Consider the following 21,473-nt stretch of genomic DNA (forward strand, 5'->3'; position numbering starts at 1 on the left):
AAGACTCGCCTCGAAGAATTAATCAGATTGAAAGATTGTTTGGATTCGAGTCTACTTCTTCAGAGAGAAATATTGTCTTCTTTCAACAAACAAATTTCTTATTTTTCATTCATTATTCAGAATTCTTTGTCTATATAGTAAATTATCCTATTTCTAGTAGAAATTAAAGTAAAGGTTTCTAATAATCTCGGAATACATAATATAAAGTTCCTTTGATAAATATATGTCCAAACATAAAACATTTACTCCCTACTACACCACGTCTAATCGAGGTAAAATGTCAGCTCTAAATGTTGCTCTCTAACCTTTGTTTTATCGAGCAATCGGTAATCGGTAGGTCGTAGTTCACCCTTGTCATCACGAATATCGCATTTTCCATCAAACTCGGACATCGATACCTCGATCGCTGGGTTAGCGTAGCAGTTCGGGACAGTGCATTAAGTATGAGCGACGGATTTGCAGGCGATCGCGCGACGAAAGCAGGCCCGACGCGACGCGTGCGTCGACGTTACATGGCATTACTCGTTGAATCGTCCGTGACGTTGATAGGGAACGACGCAAACGGCGCACCTGGCAATATCCACGAGATTACAGGTTGTCGTCCTGCGTTACGCTTTGATGCTCACCGGTCTGGAAATGAATAAGTATGCGTCGAAGGAGACTTTGTCCTGCCCCTTGTTGCAGGTGGTCCTGAGCATTGTTCCCTCCCCAACCCCCTACGCCTCGATACGCTCGCGACGATCGGTAGGGGATGTTTCATTTAAGAAGATCGCGCGAGGAATTTAATAAACGGCATTTAGAAATTACGCGCGCTCGATTTGCGATCGAATTCGAGGGTTGGAAACCGCGGCGAATGTAGAACGTCAACTGTTAATTGCAGAATATTAATCAATAATATTGATACGTGGTGTTGTAAATTAAGTCGATAAATCATAGATCTATCGGCGATCACTGGTATCTGTTTAACTATTCTCAATCTTTAGAGGACGTGCGAGTAGTTTCGTGACTTTTATGTATTTGTTATAGTGTTATCCTACTCTCGCCAAAATCCTGGGTTAATATAAAACGGTGAAAGTGCTGCAGAATTGGTAACTAGTTTAATACAGTTCCATTCTTTCAGTAAGAACAGGTGTTCTAATATTTCTAGACTATAGGCTACATCTAGATTTAGATGATCTCTTATAATTAGTAAAGTCTAGCAGAAGTTAATATTAATTACCTACTATGTTATTTTCCTGTAGGGTACTAGTAGATCAAGCACTTGTGAGAAAGACACAGATCATATAACTCTCCGTAACAATTACCAAAGGTACGAAAACACAATCGGAATATACAATTTATACAACTCCCACGCTTCGAAACGAAACAATTCAACGACCCTAATCTATCTACACTCCCCAAATTAACCCCGAAAAATCTCACGAAACCTGCCCACCCTCCGTCACACGTCCCTTCGGCTGTTCCTAGTTTCGAGATTCACCTCCGATCATCGAGGACACAAATTATCCTTCTATTCATAGATCCACCCACGTTCCAGCGAAACAGGACGCGCCGAGTGAATCGTCCACGAATAAAAAAGCGATCAATTTCATTCCGGTGTTGCATAGGGTGGGGCAGCGGACGCATACGAGCCTGTTCAGTGCCACGGGGACGGAATTTTAAGCGAATGCACGTGGTCCAGGTGGGCGCGGCCAGAGGAGAACGAGCACGAAAGCAAGAAGAAGGAAAGGAAAAGAAGGGCGAGAGGACGATTTATTCCGGGGTTTAAAAAGAGGGACGTCGGATATCTGCCGCGCGGAATACGGTAAATGGATGTACGAACAGTCTTTTTCAGCGCGAATAATTAGGCTCGCTGTGGCATGACTCCACGGTCCGCGTTCGAATGCGAGCTCGCGCAAAATTCCCGTATCAAAGATTCCACCCCCGCGGACTGGCAGAGCTTGTCGCTGGCAATTTCTAGCGTTACCCGCGCGCTTTTCCCCGCGAATGAACTCCTTTAACTCGCGGAGAGAATGTCGAGCGCAACCGGGCATTCTTCCCATTGAAAAATTTTCGAAACCAGAACGCCTCTCAATGGGGAGATCCCCCATTCCCGCGTGGATCTTCGACTGAAAGGCACGAGGATAGAAAGCCCTTCGTCGCTTGGCTCCCTTCGCGGGGGCGTGTATATATCCGCGAACGACCCAGTTCAGGCAGCGCCCGCTCGGTTGTTTTCTGAACGGTCGAGGATGTCTTCATCCTTTCGCCTAGGACACTTCGGGGGACTATTCTTCGTCCGATTGAAAGAACGCTATTCAATTTCGTGTTGAATATTAACAGCCACCCCGGTTTATATTCGAGTAGGGTATCCTTCGTTTCGAAAAATTTTGGTCAACAACCCGTGAGGACGTGCGTGCTAATTTGTTCTGAATCCCACGATTCTGGTTTATTCACTTTAAAGGGAGAGAAAGAAATCTGTAACATTAATTCGCGCGCGAAAGAATACACGAATTAGTTTTTTCGGCAGTACACCCGTAGCCACGATGCTGCACACATTTCGTTGACCCTTCAAGGGCGGGGAACCGGAAATAAAAGAGCGACGGGAGCGCAGATGGCGGGCAAACGTAATTAAGGCTAGAAAATGCGAAAAGGTTGTACCTCCGAAAAAAAATATACATCAACGACGAAGGATCACAACGGCGGGGCATCGGGAAGTAGGTTAAACAAGCACGAATTTAATGCAACATTATGAGGAACTTTAATCAGCCGGTGTAAAGGTATATTCCACGATATCTTTCCCAAAAGCCGTGTTCGCCAACGGATTTATTCCGATAGACGAAACTGTACAGAAAATTCTTGATGAATGTTCGAAGGCTTCTCGGCACTGAACATTAAATATTTTATAATCTAATGGCCATATGCAGCTGAAACAAATATCATTAACTTCAGAATTCCAAGCTCTATGACTGTGATAAACCTCATTAAAAAGTCAGCTTTACATCTGGAGACCTCTCCTTGTCAGTGCCGAGGGGCTTTCGAGGACTCATCGAGAATTTACTATATTACGAATGCCACCGATTCTTAAGAACAATGGTAATACAACTTCTGTAAACATCCAACAGATAATTTATTCGCAACATTTCGTTAGCACCATCTTGTCCATAAAATTCCGAGAAAAAAGGTGGGGGAAGAAAGCACGCGCTCAATCGGAAACAGAGCCATCCCCCTGTTCGTCTTCGTTGAAAAGAAGGTTCGTAAAAGGAGGGATGGTTTAATAGTCGGTTGGTCGAATGGTCGCGGGATTGAAATAAGCCAGGGGGCATTGGGTGGCGGCGGCGACGCGACGGTGGAGGCTTAATTAAGCGAGTTTCCCTCGCGCGTACGTGTCGGCTGCGAACGCGGAGGAGAAAAGGTCCGGCGGATAGGCCAGACCGACGCTACGGCGGCGGCCACATACTCGCGTAATAACGTACGTAAGCGTGGCACGTAACTGCGACGCAACAACGGGAGAATGGCGACTGATTGCCACGCCGTGCGAATTTAACGCGAGATTCCCCACGAATTTCGCGCGCGCGACGCGTGATATCCAAAGCTGCCGTGTTTTCGGTAGGGACGGGGGTGGGGGGTTGGCGCGTGAACGTTAACTTCCACAATAAAATCGTACCTGCTTCCCTGTGGTGACCGCAGAGCTCCCGCGGAAATTGTTATTGAAATCGCAATCGCTATCGTAATTAAACGCAGGCGCCGTCTTCGCTACTGATTAGACTCGATTCATGGTTCACGGGCCGACAACCCATGGCCGATGGCAAGCAATCAACCAGGATCGGCCGACGTGTTGTTGACCGACGGTGTTCATCGTTGGAAACGGCGCGCGACCGTTTAGAGAAAAAGTATCGTGTAATAACAGTTTCGAGGACGTTCGCTGACGCGTTTCGATTGATTGAAGAGAAGAGCGAGGCTGTTGATCTGTAAATTGGGCCGCAAGGGTTCAGCGGGTGATTTTTAATTGGTCGTCGATGTGTCACCACGGTGGAACGATCAGAGTTGTATGCTACATTCGAAATCACACAAGTGGAAGAGAGTGATCAATGGGTGTAATATCCCGCTCCTTCGATTCATCGTTCAACGATTAAACAATTGGAGGACTTGGTCGGGATTTCTACAAAGTCATGGATGTACAGAATTGGATATAGTTATTCCATCGTTCTGAGAATTACGTATTGCACAGGATTTTCATATTGGTATGATTGATGCAATGATTCGCATCCAACTTATTTTTGCCAAGGTAACGAGTCTGTTTAAATCTGTTTTAATTAACTTTCCTAGTACGGAGTATCTCGCGAATAACCGGCCCCACTCACTGGATAAGTATAAATCTACATATTTGAGAAACACTTTGCTTATGTTACAGTAAACCTGTCTATTACTAGTAAAATGATGCAATAAATATTCTAGTATTCTATCCCTCAAGTTTCATTGACATAATCTGAATTTTGTAATATTCTATGAATTATCGATCAGCTCAATACCGAAAACGAACTAAAATCTACAACCTTCTCTCAGAAAATACTGACCTCACGATCTACATAGTATCTACCTAAAACACTCAGGCTGCATCAGCAATCCGTCCAACAGATTCCAGACAACCCGAAACGAATTTCACGGTTTGAAAATGAAATACGCGGACGGTCGAAACACGGGAAACGTCCGCGTAAAGAGGGTGTGTGACACGAGCGTGGCGCGTGGCGTTTCCGTGATCGGGCAAAAATGTCGGCGCACCACCGTCCGGCCAATTACGTTTCCCGGGGCTAATGCGTCCGTTCAGGCGAACGTCGGTCCAGGTCGGTACGTACATACACGCGAAATCATACGATCGAAAGCTGAATAACAATTAATTCGATTTTGCGCGGCGGTCGGACGAATTAGGCGTGAAAGGGACAGCGGTTTTCGGAGGGGTGGAAGGAGCGAGGGGGCCGCGTGTTGCGAGCTCGATGGAACCCGTGGACAGGGTTTATCGTACACGTTTTGACGTCCATCTGATAACACGAATAGAGGGACAGGGGGTGGGGGTGGTCCAAGACCGCAAATTCATTTCGGAGCGTGTTGTGTCCGCGGCGTTTCAGTCTCCAGGGGGACGTTTTTCCCCCCGATCTGTTTTTCCCGCCTCCAACCCCTGAGCGCACCGGGCGCGTCGCGCGAGGAATTCGCTTTTCATAATCGGCCCACAGAGTTTTCTGCGCTCGGCACTGCTAATGAGCCCTATTGGCAGCCCATCTAATTTATCTGTGTCGGTGCGTGGCCGTCGCTACCGTTACCGTCTCCCGTTGCCCGATCGATTATCCGGCTTAACCGCTGCGTAATGGCCACGCTGGCTCGCGTTACGACCACCGACGGACCGTTCCCGTTCAGCAAACGGGCGCGCGTGGAAATTATTGGAGCGCGGCGAGATCCATCCCGACGACGGCAACGACGACGCGATTCGATGAAAGCGTCACATCCGCTGAACGGCGTACCAACGTTTCCGCTTGATGGTCGCTGGACGTTTTTTTTCTTGCCGAGATTTTCAGTGGAACTGAACGGTTTATCAACCGAGCTGGTGGATATACAGGGTGGGGCAATAACTATGTCCACTTTGAATCTCGCCGGTATTTGTAATAATATGAAAAAATGTTATATACAACATTTTCTGCGTGGGTGAAGGCATAGAGGAGACTTCAAGGTCATCTCCATTTTTTTTAACGGAATGCTGTGTTTTTTTTATCGCGAAGTGTTAGCCGGTGTTGAGACGACTTCAGCGAGCTATCATTGAAGGTTATGCACGGTCAAATGTGGTAGTAAAATAAACTTTTTTACATTACAGGAGATGCTCGAAGTGGTGTCCGTTTGCGTCGATGCAAAGTTGCAATCTTTGTATCACTGCATCACGTGCATGCCTTATCGTATCTGAACTTGTTCTAGCATATACTTAGATGATCGATCTCTTTTAACGTTCTGGGTTCTTTTATCAGAATGTATGTTTTTAGTAGCTTTTACTAGTTAGAATATATAGGAACCAGAGCTATATATGCTTTTAGTAGCTTTTAGTAATTAAGAAATTCGAGAACCAGAACTATGTTTTTAATAACTTCTACGATAGATATTAGGAGCTACTACAAACATTGTAATTTATACGGAATATAAAGTCGAGTGTTCTCATCGCTGAGATATTTCAACTGATTCCTCGCGCGTGACTTGTGCAAGCGACGGAGGGCTTCGCTTTTAATTTTCCCTCGAATTCAACGCATCGCGAGTGGGGGTTCAGTTTAAAGCCGCGCGAAGACGACCGTACAGACCACAAATTAAACAGAGGAAATAACGACAGACACGGGGATCTTTTTCATCAGGAATGTCAAACGTTATTTGCATCACAGTTCTGATCTGCTGTTTCAAAGCAAGATCACGTTCCCTTCGAGTAAACTGGACGGAACTAAAACGCAGGGTATTAACTCGTAAACAAGGAATAATATTTACACGAATGCTCGTTAGAAAGTATAATACATATTTCCAATCTTCCGCGGCGGTGATTCGTTTTTACTCGGGGGTGGAGGGGATATTCGACTCGGTCGATACCCGCCGTTTCATAAAGCGATAGAACGGAGATTTTTTTTCGGAATTTAATTGCTAAGAGTCAAATGGAGATCTTTCTCGCCCGAAAGCGTTTCATTTCACAACGTCGATTTAAACGCCGCGAAAGCGGGTAAAATGTTACGCGAACAATGCAAACTTCATTTTCCCTCTATCTCCTTTTTTTCCACAGGGAAATTATTACGTCGTTATTCTCGAAAAGGAATTCTATGTCCACCCCGGTAGCAAATCGTTTTTATATAGATTCGTCACGGTGCTCGCACGAGTGCACGAGCTTTTGCCTTTGTGACGCTTCCGATGACAAGGGCAGCTCGATAGGGTCATGAATTCGACGTTCACCGGTGTGTACGGCCACGGGTGTGGATATTTTAACGCCCGACATATATTGTTGCACGTTCCGCACTGCGCCATTTGCGTTACCAACAATCACGTCGTTCAACTTATCGCGACAAAATTAATAGCGGCGCAAGACTGCAAAAATTCTGTCGTTTCGCGATCGCTACGCTGACAGTCTCTCGAATAGCAAACATGCAATTAAAAGTTCGCAAAATTTTGATACAAAATTTCGAAAAAATCCCCCGCTGAGTGAAAACATGGGAACGGATTTAACTTTGCCAAACAAGCTTGTCAATTATCGGTTTGCAAAATTTTCGGAAAACTCACACTACATTTCCATAAAGTTACCCTGCTCTCTGTTAGAGAAAATTGTGTGGCAAATATCATGTTCCTAATTTTGAAATTTCACTTCAGAAGTTGTAATCCATGCAATACCACGTTCACTGTATAATGCGTTTCACTAAATGGTAAAAATATGCGAAACATTGTTTGATTTCATCCCAACTGATCGGAAGGAAATTAATGTTTACATGATCAGACCATTACTGTTACTCTGGAATCTAGAACATAACGTGGACCAAGCTTAAGATCGCCAGAAATTAGTCCTGCGTGAAAACAATCGGAAACCACGCGCAGAGCATCGATACTGCATCCATAACCAGCAGCCAATTCGGACACACTTACAATGTAGTCGCGTCAATCGATTCTCACATTGTTTCAACCCCCGCTGTTCCGTGTTATCTCGTGTTCAACCGCGATGGTCGAGCGCAATCTGCGCGGAATATTTCACCAATACGCCCCGCATACCATTAATGGGATTTTTGCATTACTGACCCGTTTAGATTCTATCGAAACGTTACACCGGGTTCGTTATCGAGCCACAAATTATTCTACTGGGGTGGGTCCGTGGCCGTTCTTGCCCGGGCCGTGTTACACACAACACAGCACTCCTTACTTTAAGCCCGCGCAACCAACGAACCCGCCGCCGTTGGCCCCTGATACTGTCCGCCGTTTATTTATGGATCGATAAAAACCGGATAATTTTGCCAGGCCGCCGCCTATTACGTTATAAATTATTGTTCCGCGGGCAGCATCGACACCCGAAAATTAATTACGCGTCCCTATCACTTTTACGCGCCGCGATAACCGCGGAATCGCGGAAACAATGATACACGTTGCATCGGTGTTCGATACAGTGGATTTCCATAGAAAACTGTGGGTAGTGTACCGAATACGCATCGCTTTTCACTCTGAGTACGTTGTATCTAAGGGAACCGAAATTCTGTATGTCGTACCCTCCCATTAGTAAGTATCAGAACAGTTATCAAATCAATAGAAATCTTGAAGGAACATTATAAAATTATTATTGGCTCGAAGGAATTTTGCTCAAAGAATATTGAAGGTGAACTGGTGATGTTTAAGTTATAAGGTGATAACAATAGAATCAACTGGTCTGCAACCCTTACGAACGGTGTTCTAACAATCTATCCATTTCAACGAATGTCAAGATTCAGAAGCAGTCCGACCTGGGTAACGAAAACTGTTTAGAAGTCAAAGAATATTTAAAGAAACTGGTCCACACACTGTCCCAGTCATCTAAATATTTCATCTCTCTTTATCCTCAAAGCTCGATATTCGGCAAAGAATTCATATTAAACCGCACATTGTTCGCCGAATCTTGGCCTGGTTCGCGGTAACAAAGCAAGTTTCTCACCTGACACGGTTCCCTACATCATTAACAGTTCGTGAACTATTTGACGCCGCTGTGCCAGATGGTTGTGGCGCTCTCCTCTTCGCATATTCATATCGAGGGGGGATGTTTCACAGGAAAAAGAAGGGAGAAAACGTATCTCCGTGACGAGGTCACGATACCCGTAGCTATAACGACCGCGATATATCCGTGTGTCGCGTCAATGTATCGTTTCCATACGACAAGGTTAAAGAGGCAGCACGAGAGATTCTCCTTTCTTCGACGTTGGGGATGGGGGGGCTCTTCTTCCCATCGAGACCCACTCCTCCGTTCCTCGGGGTCTTCTGCGTCGCTCACAATCGGATTTTCCGAGTGGCGCGCTTGGAAAAGCCGCCCCCTTATTTGCAAGATCCACGACGCTCGGCTACCGGGGGGCTACACGCGGACGGGGGCGTTCTATACTCGACCGGTACGGCGGCTATAATTGAAGAATATTGCCCCGCAAGGCTCACAAATGGAACACGACTCTAATTTCATTATCCGAGAGCGAAGCGTGCTCCGCCCGTTGCCACAGAGGGAATACCGCTCAGCGACGGAGGCGAGCCGCCTGCGAGCGTCCTCGTATTGCTATTAGAGTACAACCAGGCTTCGCTGGGGAACGGGAGGAGCAAGGCAGCCCCGAGTGGAGAGAAAAAAGAGCGCAACGGAGGGAAAATACGGCGGCGCGCCCACCCGCCCCCTGAAGCGGATGTATTACGCGAGGCGGTTCGAAAGGAAATGGGCTTAACCGCGATAGAAGAGCTTCTTACTCGGGTGGCCCTCCACGCCTCTAACGATTGTTTTGAAACGATATTACGTGTTTCGCGATTGTTTCGTATTGAGGTTGTAACGATCGCAGTTGGTGTACAGTAATAAGAAATCTGGGAAATCAAAAATATGGAAGATCTTCATAAATTAGAATTATTACAATTGCAGAGTTGATGACAATTGTGATCGAATGAATCATGCCTGTTTCATTTAGAGTCACTTACTATCAACTGTCTGGAAGGAAATAAATACTTGTCCCTGGAACCCGTAGTGACTCCTGTTCAATCTTAAATACAGACAGAGATCTTTGTGCATTGGATGTAGTTCGAATGTTGAACGAAACACCCGGTGTAATGCAGGAATCCCAATTATTGCAGTCGTCCTTTTACTCTGAGCGTATTATTTTCGGTCCACGGCGTATCTCGAGAAACATTCCTTCGTCTTTTCGACGTCAATGTTTATAAATCACGAGTCATAAACTACGATCGTTACTTTCTTTCGGTGCACGGTCTCGTATTGTTGCTCGATTTGCTCGTTATCTGTTAAGCCCTTTCAGAAACGGGACGCGGTTCTCTCGCCATAGAGCCTCGGGAATCGATACCGTTTCTTTGCTCGACAAAGAGACTATTTGCCGTATTACTAAGGCTATATAGCCGATCCGCCTTCCAGCGACTCGTGGTATTAACTCCTTTCTGCGGCGATCGCCGAGACCTCGTGTTCGATTGCTCGATTGATACTCTTGGCCTCGATATTGGACCGATAAAAAAGGACGACTCTTCCGGGAGATTAAATTTTATTAGCCTACGTAATCGCACGTTAAATAACGGAGGAGGCCCTGCTACGCAGCATGGATCGGTTGAACTTTGACGTCCGGTCTTTCTTTCTGTGTCTGACGAGTGACGTCTATACCACTGAGGTCTATACCACTGAATCGAGAAGTTCCAGTAGTAGAGACAAATGTATGATCGGCCGCTCTGTGTAATATTATGAAGATGATACTTCTGTCTATCTTACAAATTCAGATTAAATCAAGGTATACACATAAATGATCTTGATTCGTGACATATGTAAGCTGCAAAACTCTTCCCTAAGCCGTAACATTCTTCGAAACGACATGCTTTTTCTTAAACCTTCCACGCCACTGATCTACTTCAAGTTCCTGAACTTCTTTATTAAAGCTGCTCATAAGCTGCAAAAATTATTATGCGAGTCATTCCTTCCCTACAACGACCACTTTTTCATGCCTCTTCTACATTATACATCTTCTACGTCAACTCATAAACCTGAACTGTTTTTTTGTTACGTATGTTCACGAGCTACAATCTTTTTACGTAGATCAATCTTCTTTCGTGTTACCCAATATGACTTGTGTGGCCACATAGCCTCAATGTTCATTCATCTAAAACCACCTAAACACGAATAGAAAATCCTCTCGGCCAACCACAACGGGTCCACGTGTCCGTGCGCGCGTGAAACCGCAACCGCATCGCTACAACAAAGAAAATTCCGGACCTGTGCGGAGGGGATGTACGAACCACGGGGACAAAGTGTTCCCGATTCAAGTTCGACGAAACGACTCGAACGTCGATAAATCGATAATATCGCTAATACCAGCTTGGTCCATGCGTAATTCGCGGGAGATTTGATTTGGGGGAGGCCCAGCCGTGGCGACGCACAGAATATGGGGCCCGCGTCATTAGCCATGAAATGCCGGGGCAGTTTTATCTGCAATGGAATAGCCGTGTTTACGGCCGCGAGCTGCGAAATTGACAGGCAACCGCCGAAGCATATTATGGTGATGGAGTGTGGTAGTCGAGGCGCGACCGCACAATCGGTCGTTGTACCACTCGCCCGCCCACACCTGGTTACACGACCGGTCTAGCCGCCCCGTGGCGATGAAACAAAAAGAAAGAAAGAAAAAAAGAACGAAACACAGAGAGAGGGAGAGAGATAGAGAGGACACACAAAGCGCCCCGGACCGTGGACGGAAAGAAGCGTTATACAATCGGTAATCAGGCCCCCATTGACGGATGAAATGATATCTGAATGGGTGAAATTAGCGTCGGCGAGCCGTGCGATAATTGGATGCCGAGGCATGGGGCCGCGAATGCGCGCGCTACCGACTGCTCTCTCGCCGATTCGCTGATTCGCCGCGCGTGTTTCCGCCTGTCAAAGGGTTAAATGCGTGTAAATGTCCGGGCTCGTGGCTCGTGTGATCGTATCACCGCTTTGCGCCGTTATTCTGATACGAGGAGGGAGAGAGGCTGCCGGTCGGTCGGTTTTCCTCAGCGAGCCGGTCTCTTTCTGCTGGCTCCAGCCGGGTGGGACACGAGTGTTGCTAATCAAAGATCGAATTTTAATTAGAGTAGAGTTGCAGAGTTGGCGAATGGGCATTTCAAGCGAACGAGACACAGGTATGATGGAGTGGGGAAAAAACGACGTGGACGTGGAAATGGTAACGGTCGCATTGGTATAGAAAGTTGAAAGACTGAGCATCAGGTAGCTGTGGTATTTATAGTAACTTTTAGCAGATAGATTTAGTAGAGCTGATCACTGCGGTTGAGCAGCTTCTGTTGCTGGAATAGGTATAAATGTAACCCTGTATGTGGACGTACCCAGAGGAAGAAGATCTGAACCAATTAATTTGATCGTGCTCCGTCTACAACTGTCAAAGGAGACTTAATTAACAAACTGGGAAACTTTAAATTGCAACTACCATTTCAAATAGAGAACTTAATTAATAGCCCAAACGCGTATGCTTGTAAATATATATTCACATTTCTTAAATAATGTAATGAAACTGTGTGAGGTTACACATTAACTATGTAGGTATACATACATATAAATCATACTGTACAAAATCTAATACATTGTATTATAATGTTATGTACAGTATTGTAAAATATTCTCGTTCCAGTGATTCAAATTGCATTAAATAAAAGAAAAAAAAGCTGTTGTACAGATTAATGAAGCTGGAGGATCGGAAATGTATGTTGTCGATGTTTTGTTTTATTATGGTTGAATGCACGATAGAACTTATATCGTCTCGTAGACCGTTCTCGCTATCAATGTGGAGCAAACAAGTGTTCACACTCGACCAGAAACGAGAACCGCTTCCCAACAAGCCACGTTCTCATGGAAACTTCGGACCGTGTTCCTCTTCGGAAGTTACGACAAGCGAGCGATATTGAAGTTTCTTTTTTTTTTTACCGTCGCCGTGGGAGTTGGTCAAGATCAGCTATGCAAAGGCGCGAATGAAGTTTCTATAAGACCGCCTTTAAATTTCTATACGAAGCGGAGGAACTTCTCTCATTAGCAATTTACCGTGAAAAGAGGCGAAAGCCTTTGTTTTCGGCTTATTCATGCTCGGCCGGCAGGATTACACTAACCCTCCAGTAACACGCGAAATCGCTGAACAATACCTGCAAATTGTTTATATTATAAATGAAAAAATATGGAAGTTTAATTACCCCATTTCTGGAGGAACTCAAGACATTTATTGCTCGTGTGTTATACGATACAGATTCTACTGCTTTTCTCGACAGGTTCGTAATTATTATGCAGCTGAAATGGTCTCTTAATTTTTATTTGTTTAAACACGAGGAAACGTCAAATATTAAATGGAAGAGACCGTCTGAAATGAATGCTATTACGAATATTGTTATTACTAGTAGTGTCATAGCTTCTCGAGGTAACGACAATTTTCCTTTCAAATAAATTTTTTTCAAGAAAATTCTCCCAACGCAGAGAATATAATAACTTTCGTTCAAAACTTGTATCCTCTTTGATCATTATCAGAAACCACTTTTTATTAATTCTGTTATGTATGCAGATCCGATCATCCATAGTTTCGCTTCGTTAATGCGTTACATACGTTAACATGTTGTTACACAGTGCTAATCTGATTCGTCTCGGTATAGGTTTTCATCGGGGCCATTACACGAGCCACTGGACGGCGTGGGTTTATTACGTACGCGCGCGCTTTCTAAATTGAATTTTTTTCTTTTTCGCGGACCGCTTTCCGGTCATCGCGCAACACGCTTCGGGGCATAATTAATAAAGCAAGTGGAAAATTAGGTTCTCCCTTCGTAATTTTAGAATCAGCGCCGCGAGTGCTCTCGGTTATAATCTCCCCCGCTGCATCGTCGATGATTAAAGTGACGGTTCCGAAGCCGCGGTTAATATGTTCCGTTTCGCGTACTGTGTGGCCTGATATTGCGCAATGATTTCGACGCTGCTGAAACTAGCAAAATAAAAAATCACCACCACAGATCATACAACCAACGCAGTATCTACATTTCCAGTAGAGTAGTCTGTAAAGGATTGTTGCCATTTGATACGAGGTCGATTAGAATATATCATCAAACAATAATAACGATACAATCCGCGTAACTGTTTGACATTATCCAGGTATGTTGCTAAAACATATAACCTGCGTGAGGAATACTAGTATATGTATAATGTGACTGTCGGAAGCTCCTAATATTGTATTATACTATACATATTAATACTAATATTAGGAATATTAGGAATATTAGGAATATTAGGAATATTAGTATTAATATGTATGGTATAATACAATATAAGTGTCCATTTTTCTGGTCGTTGTCCTTTCTGGCTAACAAATGGTTCACATAAATTCCAAAATTTCATTGTAATCTTTACTTTTTTTAAGAATTTTTTATTACTTTCGACAGATACATAGGTAAGCATGCGACAACATCAATGTTTCTAAGTGTGTCTTGCTACTGAAAAATTTCGTTGAGCTGATTGAACTAAATGCAGAGTGGTAAAAGCGTTTAACTCCAAAGAAATTAGAAAAATTCAGACTTCCAACGAAGAAGGATTCTCTAATAGAGAAATCACTCAAAGAATTAACCACGGTCTACGTGTAATTAACGCTCGTACAGCAAATGCTGGGTCATTCTTACCTATCTACAGCTATTGCTGTATTCTTCACAGTTACATGTAAATGTAATATATGAAGGTGAAAATATGTATAAAATTGAATGCATAATTCATCTCGATTCAGCATTCCTCTGTTGCGTCCATCCCAGACCATTCGCTTTCCGAGGGTCAACAATTACTCATCGAATCCAGAAAAATGCAGAAGCAACCAAAACATGCTTTCGTACACTCGTAAAGAACTGAATTTTCACCGAAACAAAAGCAATATTATCCTACATGTTCGCTTCGTTTCAGCGCATTGAAGCATCTCTATCCGACTGTATCTCGTGTCTCGCTACAGCCAATTATCACCAGGTTCCTCCTATTCCCCGTATCGAGTTCTCGATCGTCGTAGAACGAAAGGCTCGACCGAGAGCCCATTTCACCGTGGGATACGTATAAGGGTAAAAGGCAGAGCTTCGCCGGTTGTGCGAACGACCGCGTTACCGTTCTCTCGATCGGACGCGGAACGAGCCATTCTACCGTTCCGCCTCGGCTCTATGTCGCGGTTAGACGTCGGGAGCTCTGGTAGGGCCGAGGCCGCTTAAAGGCGGTCGAGCACGTGAACGACCGGAGAGGTTGTTTGCGGAACCGGTCGCAAAAAGGGAGGCCCGGGCATTTCGAGAAAACCCCGTGAAAACATTCGCCCCCGCGCCAGAGCCTCGCATTACCATATTCGGCTCGAACGAGCGTATGAACAGAGGGGGCAAAGGGGGGACGGAGGACGCGTGCACGTAGGCACGCGCATACGTGATGGGATTGCTCTCGACGCCGTTTCCTGTTTACCGACGCCGCCGTCGCGACCGTCGGAATTTCCCGCCGCAAATAAAATAAAAACGGATTAACGCGAAAACAAATAAGCCCCGCGCCGCGTCGGCCAGATTCCCCGGGAGAGGAACGAATATAATGGCGACGGGGACTGGTCGCTCGGGGTGCTTCGTTTCGATGCTAGGAAATGGTTTGTTTCACGTCGTTAGCGATTCTGTTCGAATGGAAATCTGGACGCGATCTTGTTTGGTCACTGGCGATTCAAGGATTTTTTTTTTATGGAGCCGTTGGAGTAGAACGTGGTGCGATGGTTAGGGGTGTTCTTGTGGAATAAGGGTGCATTATTGCAGGTTGGTGGATCGATATTTCTTCTGCGTTCTAGGGACAATTATTTGAATATAGTGATTTAGTATAAAGTACTGCTTTAGATGTTAGTGTCAATGTGTTTTAAGTGGAGTCTATAGACGACATTAACCCCAGAAAGTGCAAAGTGTTCATACAGAATCTTTCATTTCAATCGCCAACGTACCTATATACCAACCTCGTCAACGTTATTCGCATGGGTCCATCAAAACAGACCAGCCAGCACCACACGAGAAGACTAAGTCAGAGGCTGGAAATGCGGATAATTTCAGCACAAAGCACGAGCTTCCATCGATATTAATGGAACCACGAATATCCATTTTAAGTCCATGATGCGCGAGTCGCCATCATCCATCGGACAACTCGTCTAGGACAGGGCGCGTGCCACCCGACAGTTCAGCCGGTTGTTCGTTAGTCACGCATTCGTTACGGGAATTCAACAGTGGGCAATAAAGTAATGCCAATATTACCGCCGCTATTATCCTAATCGATGCCCCGTGATATCGGCGCCAGAGTAGGGGGTTTGCACAGAGGATTCGATGGGTGGGCTATCACGGGTGCCTTCGGTTGCATCGACGACCCTCGGCCGCCGCGATTACGTCCGATGATCCGTGCCGAAATAACCCCGGTTCCAATCATTTCTCCGCTGCGGTGCCGCCGCGCGACCAGATGGGCCACGAGCGTTCTGCCTTGCAGAAATCCTCGCCTAATCCTCGCCGACGATGCATCCCGTGTCACAGTCCGCGAGGAATCTTTCCGTGCGGCTAATCGGGAATTCATGGGCCATCTGTTGTTAACCGTCGACCGACTCCGTTTTGTCCTGCTTTAAATTATGATCCTCGTGGACACATATAGGGGGCGCGATTCCTCGGAACAGGCAATTATTATATTCCCTATAAGTATCTTCCTCGTTCGTTGAGACAGGGTGGACCGAAATTGATCATCTATTTTTCTACGATTCCTAGTATTTTTCGAAGTGGACGATTTGTACACACTTATGGTGTTGAAAGTATTAATAATAAATGATTTTAGGTAAAGTATGATGTAGTATTCGGTTACACGCACGAAGGCATCGCAATAATTTCCGATGTAGCGCCAATAGGCAACGTGTGCAGGGAAGTCGGCGACCAAACGTGAAAAAAAAGCTTTTCGTTTATCCCTGGAACTTTGATCCCCCGTGGCATGCCACTGACAGGTTGTTCAATGTTTACTCGGTCGTTTGTCCTGCAGACCGGTATTTGGTTAATCAGCGAGTTAGTTGTCCATGGTCGAATTCCTGTCACCATCCCCCTTTTCAACCGTTCTATTTGCCCCCCCCCCCTGTGTACAACCCCCCTTCCGCAGATTGGGTTCGTGTTTTTCCATCCACGTATTTATCGATCCTTTCGTCGATCGCAGCCCTTTGTGCACGGGGGCTCCGGGACTGCGATTTGTCGAGGCAGAATTTGTCGAACGCGTCCGCGAACATTCACACGCGAACTCGAGCGTTTTCCACGTAAGAACCGATACGATCTCTAGGCCCCCGTGTATCTAGGCTCGTTCAGATCAAGCCGTACCCCTATTCTTCGATCGACTGCGCGATCGATTTTCCACTCGATATTGCCGCACAATGGTCGTGGGAGTTCTCCGTTTTGTTTTTACGAACTACACCGCGTCCTGGAAATTGGGCTGCTCGACTTCTCGTTCCTCTCGTCGGTCGAAGGTAATTGTCGTTAACTGGAGGAACGGGTAGTTGAGGGGTTCGAAAGTGTTTCTTTAGGTCGAGAAAAGAGATATCGGTCTGCGAAGTGGAGAAGTTTGCGGGAGCATGATGGAAAAAGATACTTTACGCTGAAGAGTGCTGACATAATCGTTACTTCATTGATGTTCGATTAATTCGGAGCTGTTGGTAAAGTGTGACGATTAAGACAATTGTAGTGTAGTTATTGAATCACTGATTAACCGGTGAATAAATGTTCATTGATACGAATGCAAGTAGAGTGTATTTAAGTAAGACGATCCTATTTACTTATATAAGGTGAGAATAGAGGAATCGATCTGGCTGAACTTTACAGTGTTTCGAGTACACCGTTAGCGGTCGTTTTGATGAACAACGACTTTGTAAGTAGACCCAGGAACAGAGGGAACGAAACCTCGACATCCACGCAGGCCTTAAGAGTACACAATCCGAAGAGATTCTTGCGATTTGTCACGCACTCTTGGATAAACCCTTGGATTTCGCTTGTAATACATACACCGGGGATATAGTCCTGGTGCCTTGGCACCCTAGTGTGAAACGCAAAACCAACAATGCAGGGTGTTCCTTTCCTTGTGGCAAACCCCAGTGTCAGGTTATTTTTCACCGAAAAGTAAGCAAGTTGGTAGCACAGAATAAATTTTCTTCATAAAATGTGTTCTTGTATAAATACCTAGGTTAGGAAATTTAACTAGCACGCATACTAAGCTACTGACATGTAAATTTGTTATTTTCCTATTAGAACTTCGAAGGTAGTTAAAAATACCAATTCTATGAAGACTGAGATAGTCATTTTAATTAGAGTGTTCCATTGAATGAGCGAGGATCAGGTCTGGATTAAGCAGTAATTATCGCGTTGATATGGTGGTGTATTATTTATAATAATTAAAAATCACGATGGTGCCACATTTGGGTGCTCAGACGAATTGCATTCTAACAACGTGAAATCGATATAGACAGCCGGCTCGCAGAGACATTTTCCCTCGGATAACTGTGTTCCGTACTTGAACCGGCTGGAATTCGTCAACTTTTAACGATCACGGGTATCGTATCATTGTTTGCTCGTGTTACAGTCTCATTATTTTCCACGGGGACCGGTACTGCTTGTTAAAAGCAGCCGAGCGTGCGGGGGACTCGAGGAGACTCGCAACGGTTTTAAATTGAATCAACGCTCGCGCAAAATCCAAACGGAACCCGCGGTAATCCGGTGCCGACGATCTCTTTAAATGCCACGTTATGCAATACTTTTTCAAATTGGATATTTCAGACTCTCTGGATTATAGACGCTGTTAACTTAATCCCGAGGGTCGCTGATTGGAGATCGACCGCTCAATTAAAATTTCCAGATTGGCCAACCGTTTCAGGGCATTTATAATAAAATACCGGATCAATCGAGGAAAGAATCGTAGAGGTCGCGTGTCGTGGAATCGGAATACAATTCTGTGCCATTTCTGATTACTTTGTAGGGGTTGAAACCTGCACTTGTTAACACGACGTATTTGTAATAACTCCAAAATAGAAAATAAACGAGAATCGAATTCTGTAACTGAAAATCGTTACATTAATTAGCCAATAAGAATATAGACGTGTTTAATCTTCCTAGTTAACTATCGAATGAGTACAACTTACATCTGATTATCTGTGACTTAATAAAGGAAGGGACTGATTGAGTGGTAATTGGTTAAGTAATTCGAAACTAATTACTGATTGAATGAAACTTGAGTGCTCCGGATGCCAACTGTCTATACCACTAAAAGTCTAAATGCTTCCAGCCATTGAAACCCCAAGCAGTAACCCTTTTCTCGACTAAACTCATTGATCGGCTAACTGACGAAAACCCAGATCCTTTCAATTTTCTTCCATCGGTTAAGTTCGCCCAGTCAACTCCATTAGCCTGAAACTTTTGCTACTCAAGCACACGCAATCTTGCATAAGTGTTCGTTTCTAATAACATACCTATCTGAGAAATCCTCCAGTTTTGCCAAGACTTTGGAATAATTCCTAAGAATTTCATCCTAGTAACGACACGAATCATTAGAAGGCCCTGTATCGACAATCTTCAAAAACTTTTACACCTTAATCCCACGAAATTATCTCATTCGACCCAACCAGCACCACCAACAGCTAAGACTCTCCCTTAAGCGCATCAAGTTTCGTCGATCCCAAAAGACAGGGGCAGAAGACGAGAACTCTCGGTTTTAATTCCAGCGGAATATGAACACCGTATCCGTCGCGTATTCAGCCCAGATAACGGAATCTGATCCCCGGGCCCTGTGTATCGGTGTTTCCCTCACCGGCCGGGATACGCGGCGTCCTCTCGGCTTCTGTAGTCTCCCCCGCTTCATCCGATGTGTGCACGAAGTTGGTGAGTTTGCGTAGTTAGCGTTACTTGTGCATTAATTGAGGATTACAACAGCAACGAGATATGAGGAACGGTGGGGAGGTGGTTTGGGGAGGTGGTGGGTGGGGAACGGGCCGTAGCCGACGGTGTGACGAGGACGGTCAGAGTTATAGAGGAACAGCGACAAACGAGGAAGGGAGATGCTGCGAGGGAGGAAGGGTTAGAGATGGCCGACAAGCAGCGAGTAGAGACCCGAGAGCGTAGCATTCGGTCTCAGACTCTGAGGCGCACGGTAACTTTCCTAATCACCGTACGAAGCCCTGAGGTAGTCATCCGCCTAGCCATCATACCGCCTAAGTACAGTAGACACGAAAGCTCGATTAGAGACGTCGAAATCGCGTGCACAATAAGCGTATCCCGGTGTATCCCGTCCGCGTGTTGCCCGCCTGTGCAGGATGGTCCGCACACCTGCGTCGATTCGTGCAGTTAGTTCCGGTATCTACTCTGCGAGTTGTCTTTTCTGGTGACCGGTACGGAACAGTTGGACGATAGCTTATCTGTGTAGACACTGTGAGAAACAATGGTATACTAACGACAGATTAGTCAAAGGCCCTATTAAGATTATGTTTTTCTAGTCGGTATGGTCTCAGTAAGTGAATAGAAATTAGGTAGGTTATATTCTTTTTATTCATATGAAATTACTGGATTTTAGAATATCTGAAATAATCATTATGTGGAAGAATATTGGATTTGTCAAGTATACTTTCCGAAGTAGTAGATAGTTCAGATTCTCTAAAGGTTCTTGTTTGTCGTACACCGGTTAGCTGACTTTGAAATTAATTATGCGAAACGTTATTTGTCCGAAGCAACATCCACAAATGACGTCCTCAATGGAACAAAGATAATGTGGATTTAGAAGACGACCAGCCCGAAAGGGAACGTGGTCCCAGAGGTTTTCTACGGTCCAGTAGCACAGTGACGGTCGCAATCTATCGCGTAACGGGAAGTATACTTTAGGCAACGGGGGATTCTGACTCGTTACTATTTGACGTTATTGCTCTTAGCGTTGACTGACCGCGACTCGCCGGACCAAACGAATATTAAGCAGGTAAACTGTCCGACCTAGGAGAGTTAAATGCGAACGAGAAGTCCTGGGTCGTGTTGACTCTGGGTCGACGCGCGGTTTCAGAGCAGAAAATTTTGCTAAACTGTTACGTGACCGTGATAGAACGAAGTAGCGAATCTCTTTGACGCATTGTGTTACTTTTTAATTTGAATCCTTGTTACGTTCAGTTGTAATTTTACCAGAAGAATATTTTATCTTATTTAAAGGATAAAGATAATATATACTTCATTTCTATTGTCATTATTCTTCGGTATTAAATGCAGTTCGTCTAAGAATATATTCTTGGTCTCCAGCAGAATATTAGAGGAACCACCCGAAGCATTCTGAAACTTCAATTTTCCTAAGTTCCATTCTCTATCCACCGAAGCATTCGCTACGGAACGGTACAGTTTCACGCTTCTGGACTAGGACAATACAATATTTACGGTCGTTCCGCGAACGACGCCCGTAGGAAAGCTCGATAGAATTACCGGAGGCACTTTAAGTTTTCCCGAATGCAGACAGAAGGTCAGAGGTGGCCGTCTGTGCCCGTGGCCTCCACGCGAATTCCACGGGACCGTAGCAGCCGGAGTAGTTTGGCCTGATGTGGAAGGACGTCTGAGCCTACAAAGCGGCCCTTTGTGCACGCGAGAGAACTTGTCTTCCCCTCCGTCACCGCCGTCGCCGCTTTTCAAAGAGAGAGCTCGGGTCCGCGCAGACACTTCGCTGAATCTCATCCTTCCGTTTTGGCTAACTCAATGATGCCCCCGTGTGTACG

The sequence above is a fragment of the Dufourea novaeangliae genome, unplaced genomic scaffold (assembly GCF_001272555.1).
Source record: "Dufourea novaeangliae isolate 0120121106 unplaced genomic scaffold, ASM127255v1 scaffold49, whole genome shotgun sequence".
Lineage (NCBI taxonomy): Eukaryota > Metazoa > Arthropoda > Insecta > Hymenoptera > Halictidae > Dufourea > Dufourea novaeangliae.